The sequence below is a fragment of the Dermacentor silvarum genome, chromosome 9 (assembly GCF_013339745.2).
Source record: "Dermacentor silvarum isolate Dsil-2018 chromosome 9, BIME_Dsil_1.4, whole genome shotgun sequence".
NCBI classification, from domain to species: Eukaryota; Metazoa; Arthropoda; class Arachnida; order Ixodida; family Ixodidae; genus Dermacentor; species Dermacentor silvarum.
In genome coordinates this window covers 82,109,852-82,125,764 of record NC_051162.1, presented here as the reverse complement: position 1 = coordinate 82,125,764, position 15,913 = coordinate 82,109,852, and positions in this window count along the sequence as shown.

Genomic DNA, 15,913 nt, shown 5'->3' with positions numbered 1-15,913 from the left:
GCACTGAAACGGCGACGTGAGCTCGTTTATTAAATTTAGTGTATTCATGCAATATATTAAAGAACTTGAACGCAGAAACCATGTACGTTGATTTTGTAAGTTGTTGCGAAGCATTTCCAGGTACTATGATGACGCAAATCTAACATGTAATCTTTTCATCCATTTATGCATGTCCGGTGATGCGCCGAGCTCTATATCCACCACTGCAGGGCAAAGCAAGCGAAGACACGTTACGTCACCCCCGCTGCACTCTTTCTGGTGAGAAAAAGCGCAACGGGAACCTATGTTACGCAAACTTCACTTGCTATGTATGTCTTTGTTTGCTGCAAGTAACCTCTGACGCTAAGTAAGTTTGCCTGCGCGTTTTGCGAGAAACCCATACGATGCTCTACGTAACTGCAACTGCGCTATTGTCTCCATATACGAGTGCCCCATGCAGGTTATTGAAGTTTAGTGATTGTTTTCATACCAACACACCTATTGTCATAGTTAATAGGCTCGGCTGTTGGGCGCGAGGTCCCATGCTTGTTCCACGGCTCTGCGAGACAGCGGGATTTTTCTAAGCGTGATCAGTTCTATTTGACCACAGGCCATGCCCGAATCAATATTTTGGTGTGGGTAGGAAAAGAATTGATTGACAATTAGAATTGCATGTATGGTAACGTAATAGTAATCCATCACTTACCTTTATGAAGCAGTACTTTGTAACTGTTACCAATTGCATTTTTGATTCAAGTAATTGTAGTTGCAATCGGTTATTGTAACTGATTTGTACTGTAACTTGTACAGGGGTGCTATGCAGGATGCACCGAGTTTGGCGAAACTCGGTATCTTCACGAGCACTGGCGACGCCCTAAGATGAAAGAACTAACGATAACAAGACAAAGTATGTGCGTCGGCACGCCTACAGTTTCATTGGTTTATCAAGATTCCCTCTGGGTGGCTATCATCCCTCGGGCGTTGCCATATGGGCGGTCGACAAACTGGGGCTCACGTGATGATACGGTCGGTGCATGGTCGTGCCTTCTTTCACTTGTTTGTCGTTCCACCGAGTGCATTACAGGCACATGGAAGTTATGAAGTAGATGCTTTCAGTACAATATTATTAGTCACATTAACGTGGGTTATAAGCATTTAAAGATTACAAAGGGTACACTGAATGTGTATTAGACTAATTCGTAGTTTAATTCGTTTCCTGTTATACCACGAGGGGACGCTTGCCCTATTTTTTTTCCTCTGGATTGGATTGGCGCGGCTCGCTACGTGCTTGCGCTAGCAGTTCCGAGGACATATTGCACTGCGCCTGGTTTACACAGTAGGCTTTAAACAGATCGCTTGGTGCTCGCGCCAATATAAGGCTGCGAGACGAAGTGAGCATCGGATATATAGCGCAGAAGTGGTTGGCCGCCCGCTTACCGTGTAAGCACTAAGGAATGCCGGAAAGAACTCATACAAGGGTGAGGAAAATACGCTTTATTTTCTTTTACTTTATGATGCACCTTCATACCGGATAGCGCCAAGCGATGGCTTCTAACAACCGCAGGAAAGGCTCTTTATACTGGGTAGCCCGAGCGATCACTGGTTTCTAACAAACGCAAGAGAGGGCCTTTGCAGCGCACGTGGCCGTTGAGTGCCACCACATCCATCCCAGGTGAGACTCCAGCGTCGGTGCTCGCAGCGAAGAAGGCACTCGTCAATATGCGCTATCTTCCCGGGAACACTGAGTGGAGGTCACGCCAGCAGCTCATCCCTCGCGACCTCATGGGTGTAGTTCCTCCAGTCGGCGATGGCTTGCTCTGATAGAGGAAACAAGCCGCCGGTCATCTCCTTCAACAGCCATATGTCTAAGCTTTTGCTCACGTAGTACGCGAGCCAAATCGTTAGCCGCCTGGAGAGGTGGTCGTTCTGATGGCCGAGGCGATCCGTGTTGGCGAAGTAACTTCCTTCACCTCTCTGCCCGTGCAGGGCAGCGGCACCGTGTAACCGCGACAACTGCTTTCAGCACCTGTTTCACCGGAAGGCAGCCCGGCGTCCATTCTGAGTCTTCCTATATAATGTGACCACTTCGCCTTCGCAGGTTGGTTGGTCCGGGTTGAACCCCAGGAGCTCGCAGGTGCCCCAGTACTCCGATGACGCCGCCGGACCTGGCCTGGTGTTGGGGCGCGGTAGATGAAGAGCGCTTGAAGCCGGAGAGAGCCGAAGCGATCGCACGAACTTTTCCTCCACAGCCTAGTCACACCAGTATGTGCTCGGAAAGCACTCGTCTTCGCCTAACTCGTCACACAGCCAGCACACTGACGTTTTAGAAAGGCAAAAATGACGCTGAAACTCTACGTTGGTCATGTAGGTGAACGTGGTCCAGACGGTCTATTGACGCTTGCTGCCGCTGGATGCGATAACACAGGCTGCTGCTGCCGCCGCCATGTTCCCGAGTTCAACACTCTAAGAAAAAAAAAGGTCAAAAGTGAGTCACAGCAACGTGACTCTCTTTTTCTGGGCTAAGACCCCCTTTTTCGTGAGTAGAGTCACAAAATAAGAGTCAACCTTTCTGCATGAGTCAATTGACTCCCAATGGCTTGCGAAGAGTCGTCGTGAAAGATCGCGACTTCTTTGTGTGCAGCAATTGACGAAAGATTTTAATGCAGGAAAGAAATACCAGATAATTTCTTCTGGCTTTATGCTTGCTTGTGGTTTAGGCAGACCCTCAGGGTTTATCTCCTGGTTGTCATAATGTCTCACTCTTTCGTCCCATGAAGAAGGGTAAAAAAAAGGACACCGACCACTGAAAGAATGCAAGAAAAGACGTTTCGGCTCGCCTTGTTCACAATCTGTTGTTCAGATTGTGAACAAGGCTACAGATTGTGAACAAGGCTCCCGTCACGGGAGCCGCAACGTCTTTTCTTGCATTCTTTCAGTGGTCGGTGTCCTTTTTTTACCCTTCTTCATGATGCCTCCCGACCCGACGGGCTTCCGTCAAAACCTCGACTTTTTTTCGTCTCATGTTCTGCAATGTGGATTTTCCTTGACCATGTCTGTTGACAGCTCGCATGTTTAAGCGATAGCTGGTTTTTTGTGTTAAGAAATACCAGGATTTGTCACACTGGATTATGACCATTAGCAAATCTCAAAAAAAAAAAGATTGGCTACTAAACAGAGCATATCAACGAGTTAACAAGTTCAGTGGATGCACTCAACAGTGCCGATTGTAAATGTAGTTCTGTGACGTAAAATTTTATTTTGAGGGTTTATGTACCTAAGCCGAGATCTTATTGTGAGATACACGCTAATGGGAAACTGCAGTTTAATTTTCAGCAGCTCGGGTTGTTTAACGTGCCCGGAATTCACGGTGCCCGAGTGGTTTTGCATTCTGCCCCCATTGGAATGCGGCCGCCGCGGTTGTAATCGTACCCGTGACCTCGAGTTCAGAAGCACAATGCCACAGCCACTGGGCTACCGCGGTTCGTTGCGTTCCGCGACCAGAAAGAAACATCAGCGTACACTACACAGCTTTTGAGCCCCCTTAGAAATATAATAACAAAAAGTCGCAGTTTCCCCGAAAGACGTAACTTTGATAGATATATAGCAATGTATTAGACAACTGCACGAAGCAAGGTTCGTAGTTTCAGCGGCTGTATAAATTGCAGTAAACATTCGTTTACTAATTACATTAGCAAGCATGAGGTCACACGCGCACGTGCTAACATAAACAGATCTCACTCAATTGATGGCGAACGCTTGCTGTCACAGCGATGGCGTGATGAGCTCAAAGAGAGGGGACCGAACACTTGTTCTGCCTCTTTCCTTCAACGCGTTTCCGAAACTTTAAATTACGCTATCTCGGCTCACCCCGCTTTTGGACCCCTCGGAGATTACCTCTAACAAGGCGAGTGTGGCGCAATACCGGTTTCAGAGCAACGGAAAGAGGAGACGCGCGCTAAACCAACGCCTCCCTTCCCCCGGCTTTCGCGCGTGTTATCACGTTTCATTGCGCGCCCATCAAGCCACTATCCATCGCGTCTCACCCTCGAACACTTGCTCTCACGCACGCAGTCAACGGCGCGGCTCACCCTCGAACACTTGCACTCACGCGCGCAGTCAACGGCGCGGGGTAGCATCTTATCGCACTTGGACTTCATACGTAAGCTCACAGCAACGCCATCAGATAAATTTCACCGGTTGTGTCCATATAATCACTATCACAAATAAACGGGAATAGTTCTACCTTGTTTAAATTCATGGCTCTTACATTCGTGAACATTATTTACGTGAAGCAAAATTATCAGTGAGCAGAACATTTTTTTTTTCAGCGCGAGGGAAGAAAACCGAAACTAGTTTATGATTTTTGCGGCCCCAAAGTGATCCAAAGTCGGAGCCATCCAAAGCCCGGCGCCATTTTGTAGTTGTGTTGCAACATGAATGCGCGTGCTCGCTGTCGTTGTTGAACGGCCCTGAAAGCGCTGCGTTAGGGGCGAGTGCAACCGAACATTACGGCAAGTTACGATGGGAACTTCTTTCCGTGCTACGTGATTGCGACGACAAGAACGGCCAGCAGTAGCGTGTCGCCGATTTCGTCTTGGCCGACATCGAACAAGTATAGCTCGCCGGACCGTGGCTAGCACCCGAAGTGTTGCCGTGTGCACTGCGTCGTCTTTCATTGTGATGTGAGAGATCGTAACGCACAGAGACTGCCGGATGCATACGAAAGCCTACCAGCAGGGAGTGACAGTGCCATTTTTCTATTACCGTCTCAGGTGAGTGTATCAGCTTTTGTTCGAGTTTTCAAACGGCGCGTACTCGGCCCTTCCGGTTTGGCTACATTTTGCGCGACGTTTCTCTTGGCACGACGTTTCTCTTGGTAGTTACAGACGTTTCCTAGGAATGCGCGCGGAGACTATTATTACTCGATTTTGTATTTTGTGTTTTATGAAAGAAATGGTTCTTTCATTTGTATCTTTATGTGAGCATATTGGTATTTGTATATTTGGCAAGCAGAACTGAGTTCATTGCAAAGTTGTACCTCCCAGTGAGCTGCATATGAACCCAAATAAGTTAATCCTGTCTTGGCTATTGTACGTATAACAATACAGCTATAGTACATACATAGCACCGGTGCTAACATATGGGGCAGAAACTTGGAGGTTAAAGCCCGTTTCACATGATGCGATTTTGTCTGCGAATTCGCACGTGCGAATTCGCAGCTGCGGAAAATAGGCCGCCGGACCCTTCGTGCGTGCGTTTTTTCGATGTTCGGCGTGAACTTCTCTGCGAAAAACGCAGATGCGTTGGTATCCACTGTAGCGGTGGAAACAGACGACCAATAAGAGGCGGCTCGCTCATACGTTATCGCCAGTCAGAATGCTTAACGAGTATGCGAAAAACGCAGCTGCCGTAGATCCATGTTAAACGGGATTGCGAATTTCGCATCTGCGGAAATTGTAGGTGCGAAAAACGCACTGCAAGATCGCACCATGTGAAACGGGCTTAACAAAGAAGCTCGGAGATCAAGTTAAGGACCGCACAAAGAGCGATGGAACGAAAAATCTTAGGACTAACGTTAAGAGACAGGAAGAGAGCGGTGTGGATCAGAGAACAAACGGAGATAGCCGATATTCTAGTTGACATTAAGCGGAAGAAATGGAGCTGGGCAGGCCATGTAATGCGTAGGATGGATAACCGGTGGACCATTAGGGTTACAGAATGGATACCAAGAGAAGGGAAGCGCAGTCGAGGTCGGCAGAAAACCAGATGGGATGATGAAGTTAGGAAATTTGCAGGCGCAAGTTGGAATACGCTAGCGCAAGGCAGGGGTAATTGTAGATCGCAGGGAGAGGCCTTCGTCCTGCAGTGGACATAAAATAGGCTGATGATGATGATGACATACATAGCAAGTACATACAGCTGTAGTTGGCTTAATCGCTGTAGGATATTTTGTTGTAAAAGTAGAATTCTGTGTACTATTTTACTGCTGCCATGCAGAAATACTTTTTTTCTTGTACCAAGGAACACTGACAGCGTTGAATGAAATTTAATGTGGTGTGGTGTATTCTACTAATTTAATTTTAAAAAATTTTGTCTGTCATGTATCAGAGATTAGTTTACCTTGTAGAAACAATGTTGTGTGATCTCTTACGCTACTGCTGTTGTCCTGCATGTTTTGTAATTTTGAAATGTATTTTATTTTAGGTATTGATGAAGCGGCAACAGCCACAGAAAGTAGCCATCATATCCAGCACGTTATGGGTGAGAAATCGTAGCAGGCACTTTGGCATATCTTCTTAGCAGTATGATGCGATTTGTTGTAATTTTTTGGCCTCGTTCCTGCCTTATTCATTTTAGTATTGTGCAAATGGTAATACGTTAACATAGAGACAGAGTAATCACTCAAGGGTGAGACATGGCTGGAGGAGACAGGACACATAAGCCTCCTTTGTCCATGTATGAATGTTGCGCGGTTACTCTGTCCTCATCTACCAACAAGCCAAAATTTCTCGTCAGGTACGATTACTAATTCTCTGTTATTACAATTTCATCAACGCAACAATGAAAGGACATATGTACACACACAGTAGCACAAGAGACTTCAAATGATGAAGAGTCATAGAACAAAGAGCATTGCTGGAGCCAATGTTTCGACAAGGAGAATAATACAAGTCCTCTTGTCAGCGTGTTGGCTCCAGTGACATTTCTCGTTCTATCACTATTTACCGTTAAAAGGAACCATTATTGCTCTTGCTGAAGTATTATGCATTATGTAATAAAAATTGGCAGGGTGAAAGCTCAAGAATGTGAAAGTTTTTCTGTAGTCTAATGCTAGATCCAAGACAGGCAGAGAAACAAGAATAAGATTTAGAGAAGCACTTTGTTAGCACTACCCAGTTGGCCAGCTTCATTTGCAGCTTGCACTTTATTGCATTAATAACCATAGAAATTAGTAAATAAATTAGCTTGATTTACTTTTGTCAAGAGATGCTCAACTTGGATTAAGGCAGGTTAAAAAATATACAATGACATTTTAAGATGGCAGGCTTGCAGTTGATTAGCACACCACTTGGTGGCATGAGCTCAGGTTCGGGTTGCACACTCTTTTTCGTCTTTGCTGGCATTTTCATAAACATAACTTTGGCTTCGTTATTGTTGGGGTTCTAGTGTTGTAGGAGCTAACTGTTTACCTTTTTTGTATTAGTAACCACGTTGCATGGACAACTGCTGCATTTTTGTAAATTACGACATGGTAGGACTTGAAACATTTCCGCAAATTTGTTGCAGGTAGAACTTGGCGGCTCCTGCTCCTGCCTTCCACCACCACCCTGTCCCGACTGCTTCCACTAGAGAGTTGGCAACCTTAGTGATGATGCCAAGCAGTCCGATGGCAGACGGCAAGATGCAGGTAAATACATGCAATCCAGCAGTGTCTTGACTGAAGCAGCCTGTAGCCACTCAGCAATGAATTAACCTTGAAGTAGTTCCACTATTCCACGTCCCTCTATTGGTGCAGCAATGCTCAAGTCCACGCAATTTGTTTTAGCCGCCAAAAAGCTATGTGGATTAGACGAACCACGATGCACATTTTGATACTAGTGGAAACCACTTTGATTTGAAAGCAATACAGTGTGCTCTCAGAAGTGATATTTGGCATATTTTTACTAGGACCGCCTCATTGTTAAACCTGCGGATAAACATACGCCAAAACAGAGTTTTCTGCGAGTTCATCCTCATCTTTGTGCGTTTCTGCATGAGATATATATTTCTGAAACCATTGTGCGTACACTACATGTCCTGAGCACTTGGATCACGTTAGTTTACAGCTTTTGCTAGAAGCCATTTCTCTGGAAATAAAAATAGGTCATTTTGCCCATTTTTAACGGCCCATAATAAACTGATGATCAAGGAAAACAATTTTAGGTGTAAGGCTTCATTCTCCAGAGAAAAATTTGTTCTGCTCTCACATTGAAGAAACCGGTATCTTGGCTAGGCCTTTCGGTGCCTTAGAACAAAATTCACATCGAACTTACACCAGTAAAAAAATGTTTCACCTGGAAATATTTCACAAAATCATAATTTGTCTGATATTGAAGGGCCTCCAATTTTTCAAAAGGAAATCCGAAATGGTCGAGGGCTAGGTTGGGGGGGGACAGTTTGCATGCAATAGCCTTCTTACAGAAATGGGGCATACGGAGGGCCAAGTAACATACACCTGACATTACGTTAAGGTGAAGTTATTGATTCACACAAGACAAAATGACAAGTATCCCATCCTATAAGTAGTTCCTTACATTTATTTATACTTTCTGCACATTTATTTACCTTCAGTCAGGTGGCCTGTGTCTGTTTTCATTATCTGCTATGTGTAGATGGTAAGATTCAGATTTGTCCTATGGTGAAGAATATTTTGGTGTTTATAGATGTGGGCTTCTGTTTTTCAGGTTGCTGCGAAATTTTACCCGAGCTGGGCCACACACTTGAGCCAGGCCTCTTGGAAAGGATGCCATAATCAGACTCCACGCGTCGATGTCAGAGGATGCCCAGGGATCAAGGCAACCTGTTGTGCCCCACTATTCAATGTTTGGTGACCCTTCTATGTGTTTCACCTATTTCGCAGCTGTACCTCGGCTGCCATCTATCCAAACAGCATCGCCAGCTGTGCCGACTTGTTGAACCATGGGCAAATATTGGCATGGTGGCATGGAGTGTTCCCTGGGCTTCATGTTCTATTTGCTCTTCAGGATTCTTGGCAAATACTCCTGTTATAAGTTACATGTTTTTAGTACCGACTTTTTAATATTTCCTTTCTCTTGGAATTCTTAACATCTCCTGCTATTATATCTGTATGTATGCCCAGTTTCTCGTAGTTATTTTGTACTTGTGTATGTAATTGATAGGTTCTTAACTGTTGTAATGCGTAAGGCTAAAACACTGACTTACATCATGTTTTGTTCATTTATTGATCTGCAGCGCTGTAAAACGTTCAAGAATTTGAACTCAACTAGTGCCCCATAGCAGGATAAATTCAAGAGCAAAATTGAGCACCTATTTCAAGCACCTGTTATTTTTTAAAAAGGAAAGAACGTAGGAGCATGTAAAAAAACAGTATTATAGTAGGAACACCTGGCTGCCCGTCATAAGTGTCTTAATAATGTGACTTCCTTTCAGTGCAATGATACCAGTGGCACTGGTGGACAACGTTTGAGACATGAAACCCATGATACGCTTGGCATTCGTCAGTATGGCAAATAGGCTTGCCACACTTACGATTGCCAACGGTACTGTAGGTTTCATGCACACATTGGTTGTGTTACACCTTATGAGAATTGCATGTCTCGAACATGAAGGTTTACAGCAGTGCTTTGAATCACCACTTTATTTCCTAATTTTCAATATTTATGAATGCAAGAGTAATGGTACAGATCATGTAAAAATTATTTTACAGGCTATATGCCTATAGATACACGCTTCTGATGACACAGCACCGACATGTGGTGGCGGGATGTATGTCTTTATTTCAGATTTAAATATTGCCTTCCAGGCCTGGGTTAGTCTACTACATTGAGAGCCCATGCACTAGAGGGAAGTGAATTAAACTAAGAATGATAAACTTCAAAATATCTTGTTCGTGGCACTAATTTGACAATCAGCAAGGTTCTTTCTGCATTCATTTCCAAATTTGTGTTATATTTTATGACTCGTTTCATTAATGTGAGAACAAATATTTGTTTATTGTCAACATAGTTGATGTTGCCCATTTGCACAGCATTCCTTAACAGGCTAAAAATTCAATGTAATAATGGGGTGTTTAAGGTTTTGCGCACTCAGTGTTAAGGGATGCAAATGGTGGCATACAACAGAATGCACGAAAGAACAAAAAAATGCAAGTAGGACATGGGGCTTTGGGGCAGATGCTTTGGTGTGCTATTTCTAAAACTCCCTGCGCTCTGCCTGAATGCATTGTATAACGCTTTGGTAGAATACATTGGCAGCCACTTATTCAGGTGAAATGCTTCTCGAAACAACTTTTTAAAATTATTTCAGTGAGAGATTTGAAAAAAATCCTGCTGCATATAGTTTTATATGCAGATTTTAAGTATGTCAGTGGTTTTTGTGTAGCTGCTATATTTTTTTTAGTTATGTCCTACACAGTGGCAAAGTATCTGCGGGCACTTTAATGTATATAACAGTTTCACAAGAATGATCGTGCTGTATCTTATTCAGCTCGTAGACCGCAAAGTGCCGATATCTACCCAAACAGCATGTAAAATTACTGAAACTATGCAAAAATAGGACACTTGAAATAACTTTGAAAGATATTGCAATTTCAAGTAGATATTAGCATTCTACATACCTTGAAGAGTATGTAAGCCGAATCTCGTTAGTATCGGACAAATGTAAGTGCACAAAGTTATTTGCATGGGATTGTGAAAAAATTATTAAAGTGTACGGAGCTTTACTTGCATAGTCCCACTAAGTTTACATGTTTCGATAGATATCGGCACTTTGTCATCTACAAAGAGCTAAGTTAGCACAATGGTTTTTGTGAAAATTTAATACAGAAGAAACTGCCCGCAAAGATCATATACATTGTGCCATTGTTTAAGACATAACTGAAGAAATGTAGCAGATAAACAAAAATAACATATATGAAATCAGCTTGAAGAACCCTCTAATTGGCTTAATTTTCAAACCTCTAGTACAAAAAAATAAAAGAAAATTATTTTGAGTAGCATTTCCCTTGAACACATGATTTAATAAACAAAACGTGTCCCTTGCTATAGTCGCCTTTAACATAGTGACACAACTTCTATATAATCACATGAAGCGCTTTAGATCACAAGAACTTTATATGAGTGACGTGCAAATGCATTTACTGAGAGTAAATTACATTCGTTATGTAATCTGCTCTTAGGATGACTTGGGATGAGTAAAAGAAGCCTTCCTCATGTCTCTACTTTCTGCATGTGTCTTTCAGCCTTTTCTGTATGTGTCTTTTACAGCTGCATGTGTGCAGCTGAGTTCAGTTTAGTTACCACCTGGTCTGCTTCCTTCCTTGTCCTCATGATTCATGCGCTATCTTTGTCATGCAAAATGCAGCTACCTGTGCTAGATATTTTGCCAGCATGATTGATTTATGGCAAGTCTTGTATTAGTGCGTATTGCAATCAGTGAAATTGTTGGTGTCTTAAAAAACTTAGTCCTAAAAAACCATGTTTAGGTCAACTTCAATAAAATGTTTAGCTTAAATATTGCTGTATGTTTTTTGTAATATTGTCAGTTTTAAAGTTTGTATCCACTGTTGCAGATTGTATGAAAGAATAAAATTGATGCACAACTTTTTAATATGGTGTTTTTCAGATCAATTTTCAACTCAAGCTAAGAAACATGCATGAGTTGTGTGGGAAAAGTGCCAACAAGAGTACCATAAGGTAAGACAGCTGTTTTTACTGTTAAATTGGATTATCGATTGCCAACCAGTTGCTGTCTTGAATTTTGTACTGCATAGATTATGTAATCTAAGTGGGAATATTGTTTTTATTGCACTTCATTATCTGGTTCTCCTTTTTGCACCAGTGTAGCCCTTTGTTATATTTCATGTGTACATTATTTGCATAGGAGGTTACATCCTAAGTTCTAAATAAAAATATGTCTGAGGGAACAGTGAAATAGGTTTAGCTTAAGAACCTTTGGACAATATAAAATTATGACTTGTGTTGGGGTGAATCGAACTTTTGCATGAGTGACATACAATTTTATGGTGTCATTATGGTTCAGAGTGACATTGCAGTGTCATCCACATACAGCTGCAAGGTGCATATTGGGTGTTTCTTTAAAACTGTTTCCTTGGTTGGCCATTGATTCCAGTTTAATAGTAAAGAGAACTGTCTGGTGTTCATGGTTATTCTCTGCTGACTGATACATTTGACACTTCCAGAAGGCGGGATCAAATCCCGGGCCACGGTGGCAGCATTTCGATGGAGGCGAAATGCAAAAACGCCCATGTGCTTGCGTCGTAGTGCACGTTAAAGAACCCCAGGTGGTCAAAATTAATCCGGAGCCCTCCACTACGGCGTGCCTCATAATCAGAACTGGTTTTGGCACATAAAACACAAAAAAGAAGACACTTCCAGAAGACAATAACAAAATGACGGAATAATCACTTTTTGTTGCTAACCTCCCTTGTGCTTAGCTATGGATTCATTATTATTCTATGTTGTCTTTTCACGATAGTCACTTTGCACTGTCGGCAAAAATTTGTGACTCATTTTGAAAAGCGGCTCGACACTGCCAGCAGAGAGTCGAATGACTTACATGGATTGGTTAGATTACTCTATTTGCAAGAGTCCTGCACCAAGCACTAGGGGTATCGCGACACATGCAAATGGAGTCATCAGACTCGGCAAGAATAGTTACCTGATTCCTTCAACAGTGGTCATGTGACCCTTTATCTTGAGTCGTCTGACTCACCTAGAATAGTTAACAGACTCCCTTAGCAGTAGTCATGTGACCCTCTATCTTGAGTCGTCTCACTCATCTAGAAGAGTTAACAGACTCCCTCAGCAGTAGTCTTGTAACCCTCTTGAGAGGGTCCAAGAGACTACTAGAAAAGAGTGTGCAAGACTACTGCGTGAGGAGTTAAGTAACCACCTTGTATACATCACAGATAGTCTTCGGACTCTCTGGCAAAAGGGAGTTCGGGTGTCTCCCCCCAAAGTGTGTCATATATGTGGCGAGTCCAGACTCTTCGAAAAGAGTAAGGGATACTCCTTTTTTTCTTAGTGTGAACTTGAGGGGGGTTTCGCGATGTACGAGTTTCGCACGAGTTCGCCTGTCAATCAAAAACCACAGGTCACGCCCCACGCGAGGCATGTAACTTGTGCGCTCGCCCCCCACGTTTGGGCCACGTCCAACTTATTTTTCGGCAACAGCGACGTGGTGCGGAACTGAGAGGCATCATCAATCTTGACCGCCGAAATAAAACACGCAAAACGCACTGTTATCGGTGATGTACTCAGCACCACTATCAAAAACAAAGAGTCGAATTTCGCTGGCTTATGCATATATCTTCTTGCGCTGTCATGGCCCCACAACATTGTTTCATCGCTTGCATTGTGGCGATGTAGCGCATAGGAAATAATTATCGGCCCGCCACTGTCACTGCTTGCAAGGCGTCGATGCGCCGTGGTCGACGACGATGCTGAGCAATGTGTAGTGTTTTCCAACGGCAACGTATCGCAGCTGTCGTTTGGGATGGCTGATCTCTCTTCGGTGATGTATCAGAGCCGCAGTGTCGCAAAGACGGTCAGCGTCGAGATACGCTCGCTTTTCTAGACCTAGTGCGACGGAATTTTTCCATCACATGCACAGCACACTAAACAGTTGCAACACCTTCCTGCATTCAAAGTCTAATTTTCTAACTGCACACAAGAGCCCTCACTCGCCAAAATGCGATTGCCGCGCTGTTGTTACGATATGCATCTGCAATCGCTGTTAGCTCAGCAGCAGATGCAATCGGCAAGCACATTGGAGTGAACAACACACTCAAATTCTGCGTGCATGCGCACGCAGGCACCTTCACTGGGCAAGTGATGACAAGCGTTGAATTGTGTTACTGGGGTACGCGCACGCAGATAAACTGCCGCATTTTCACTGTGCTGCGTCAGTACGGACCCTAGAATACCGCACAGCCATTTTGAAGCGTCAGGCTACAGCCATTGCTCCCGTCTCTATGGCTAGAGTGTCGTTTCAGTTGGAGAAGCGGCGGCCTTAATAGCCGCCTCAGTGAAGCAGCAGCGGTGAACAGTCATGCCGCAGCGCTGCGTTGCCATTCCCCTAATAGACAGGGAATGGACCGATCATTGTCATGACTGACTTAATCGAACATAGCGCTGCAGCGCCCCTGGCGACTTCCCACCGTATGAACTCCCTCGTGCGTGCAACCCTCTAGAATGTATCCCCTTGTAAGCTTTCACCTCACTGTCGCCACTCGAGGCAAAAAAGCGCAAAATTTAATCATTCGCTCGATCTCTGTTTGTCATCACAAATTTATAGCATTCAAAACGAAAAACGAATACTTTAAGAAATCAAATGCTCGTTATTTTATTTGTTATATTTTAAAGTATCGGATTGAGGGAAAGTGTAGGTGCAAGAATGCACCGCACATGCCCTGTTCGCATTCGACGGAGGATAGTAAGATAATGCCCGAAAGAGGAGGCACGCCCTTTACGCCCCCGAGAAAGGCGTGGCAAGCGGCTCACAGCAAGTGTGCAGATGGACAGCGGGACAGTGACGGTATTGCTAAGTTGCGATAATACGTTGATAACAATACGCGGCGCTGGCACATTTTGTTGCGCAGTCTTCTGTGCTTGAAGCGCGGAAGCGCTGTGCCGCACAGGGTGCGCTGATGTTGTCATACGCGGCTTTATCTCGACATTTCTTTTTGCCTCCTGTTTTTGCACGTTCCTTGCTATCTCCGTTCACTGACTACCATCGAGCAAACTAGGGTAAAACTCGTCCGAACGAGAAACTCGGCGCATCCTGCATAGCACCCCAGGTCTGATTCTGAGACAGTAACAGGACACATTTAACAAGCGCGCTTGAATGCGATGTTTATTTCCAGCTGTTGGCGGACTACAACAAAAATTACAGGCACAAACATACATTCAAAAGAATTGTAACGCATACGCCTACGCGTAAACCCCGGCCTATGCAACTTGTGGTGCAGGCAGCGGCGTCGGGGCATCCGGTTCCAAAAACTGCAACACAGAGATGATACGGTTTGTAGGCGCATAAACTAACACCCTCGGAGATTATATTGCTGTTTGGTAAAGCAACTGGGTTCACAAGATCTTGGTATATACAATTTGCTAATATGAAAAATGCAATGCTGCGACACACTTAACGCATTAAATAAAATCAGAGTATTCACGATTGCTCTAGCTGTCAGCTCATATGTTATACCAAGCTTACAAATTTACACCATTTATTATATTCCATAAAGAAGATAAGCAGAGCCACATGTATGCCTGCACATTTCTTCACATATAGATGCCTCCATATACTTCAAAGTCAGTTCCAATTTTAAGGCGGTGTGAGGACGTGACACAATGAGCGGAACTCACTGTAAGTGTCAAGAAGTCTTTCGCGCTAGTGTTCGACATCTTACTACAGAATCTATGAAGTTGCGAATATACAGCATATAATTGAGCAAGAAAATAACTTTTAGGATATTTAGAATGTTGTCGTGTCTCCAATGACATCAGCGACGGCTAGTTACGGCGAGTAGAACTTACGTTCTCCTGGAGAATTCGTTCGGGAATGGATAACTTGACAAGTCATCCGTACAGTAAGAACAATCTGAAGGGCGCCTACAGCTGTGTCTAACATAAAGCGTTCAGTTGCTGTCTTTTAAGCGTCAAATACAAATATTTTATGTTGTGAAAATGCTTATTATGATACTGAATGTCCATATATATATATATATATACGCCCACGCCCACAGACATATATATATATATATATATATGTATATATATATATGTGTGTGTGTGTGTGTTTGTGTGTGTGTGTGTGTGTGCGTGTGTGTGTGCGCGTTTAAATGCATTCATATAAATTAAACACAAACAGTCAAATAAAGCTCGAAATGGGAGCAATGACACGCCTTTACTGCTGCATATTTAATGCTGTATGTTACGAAGAACGAAGCCGGCTTCGTTCTCTGCAGGAATAAATTTATTAGCAAATATGTTACAACGAAAACAGAAACGCCACTTTCTACCGCCAATTTCTTTCTACCGAGCATAGCGCTCCGTGCGCATACTCTCCATCCCACCGCCGCTGGATAAAAAAGGCTCATATATAAAAAAGGCTTTTTATCCAGTGGCCATGTCCTTCCCTCTCCTTAACGTCCCATGTCAAGGCAACATGT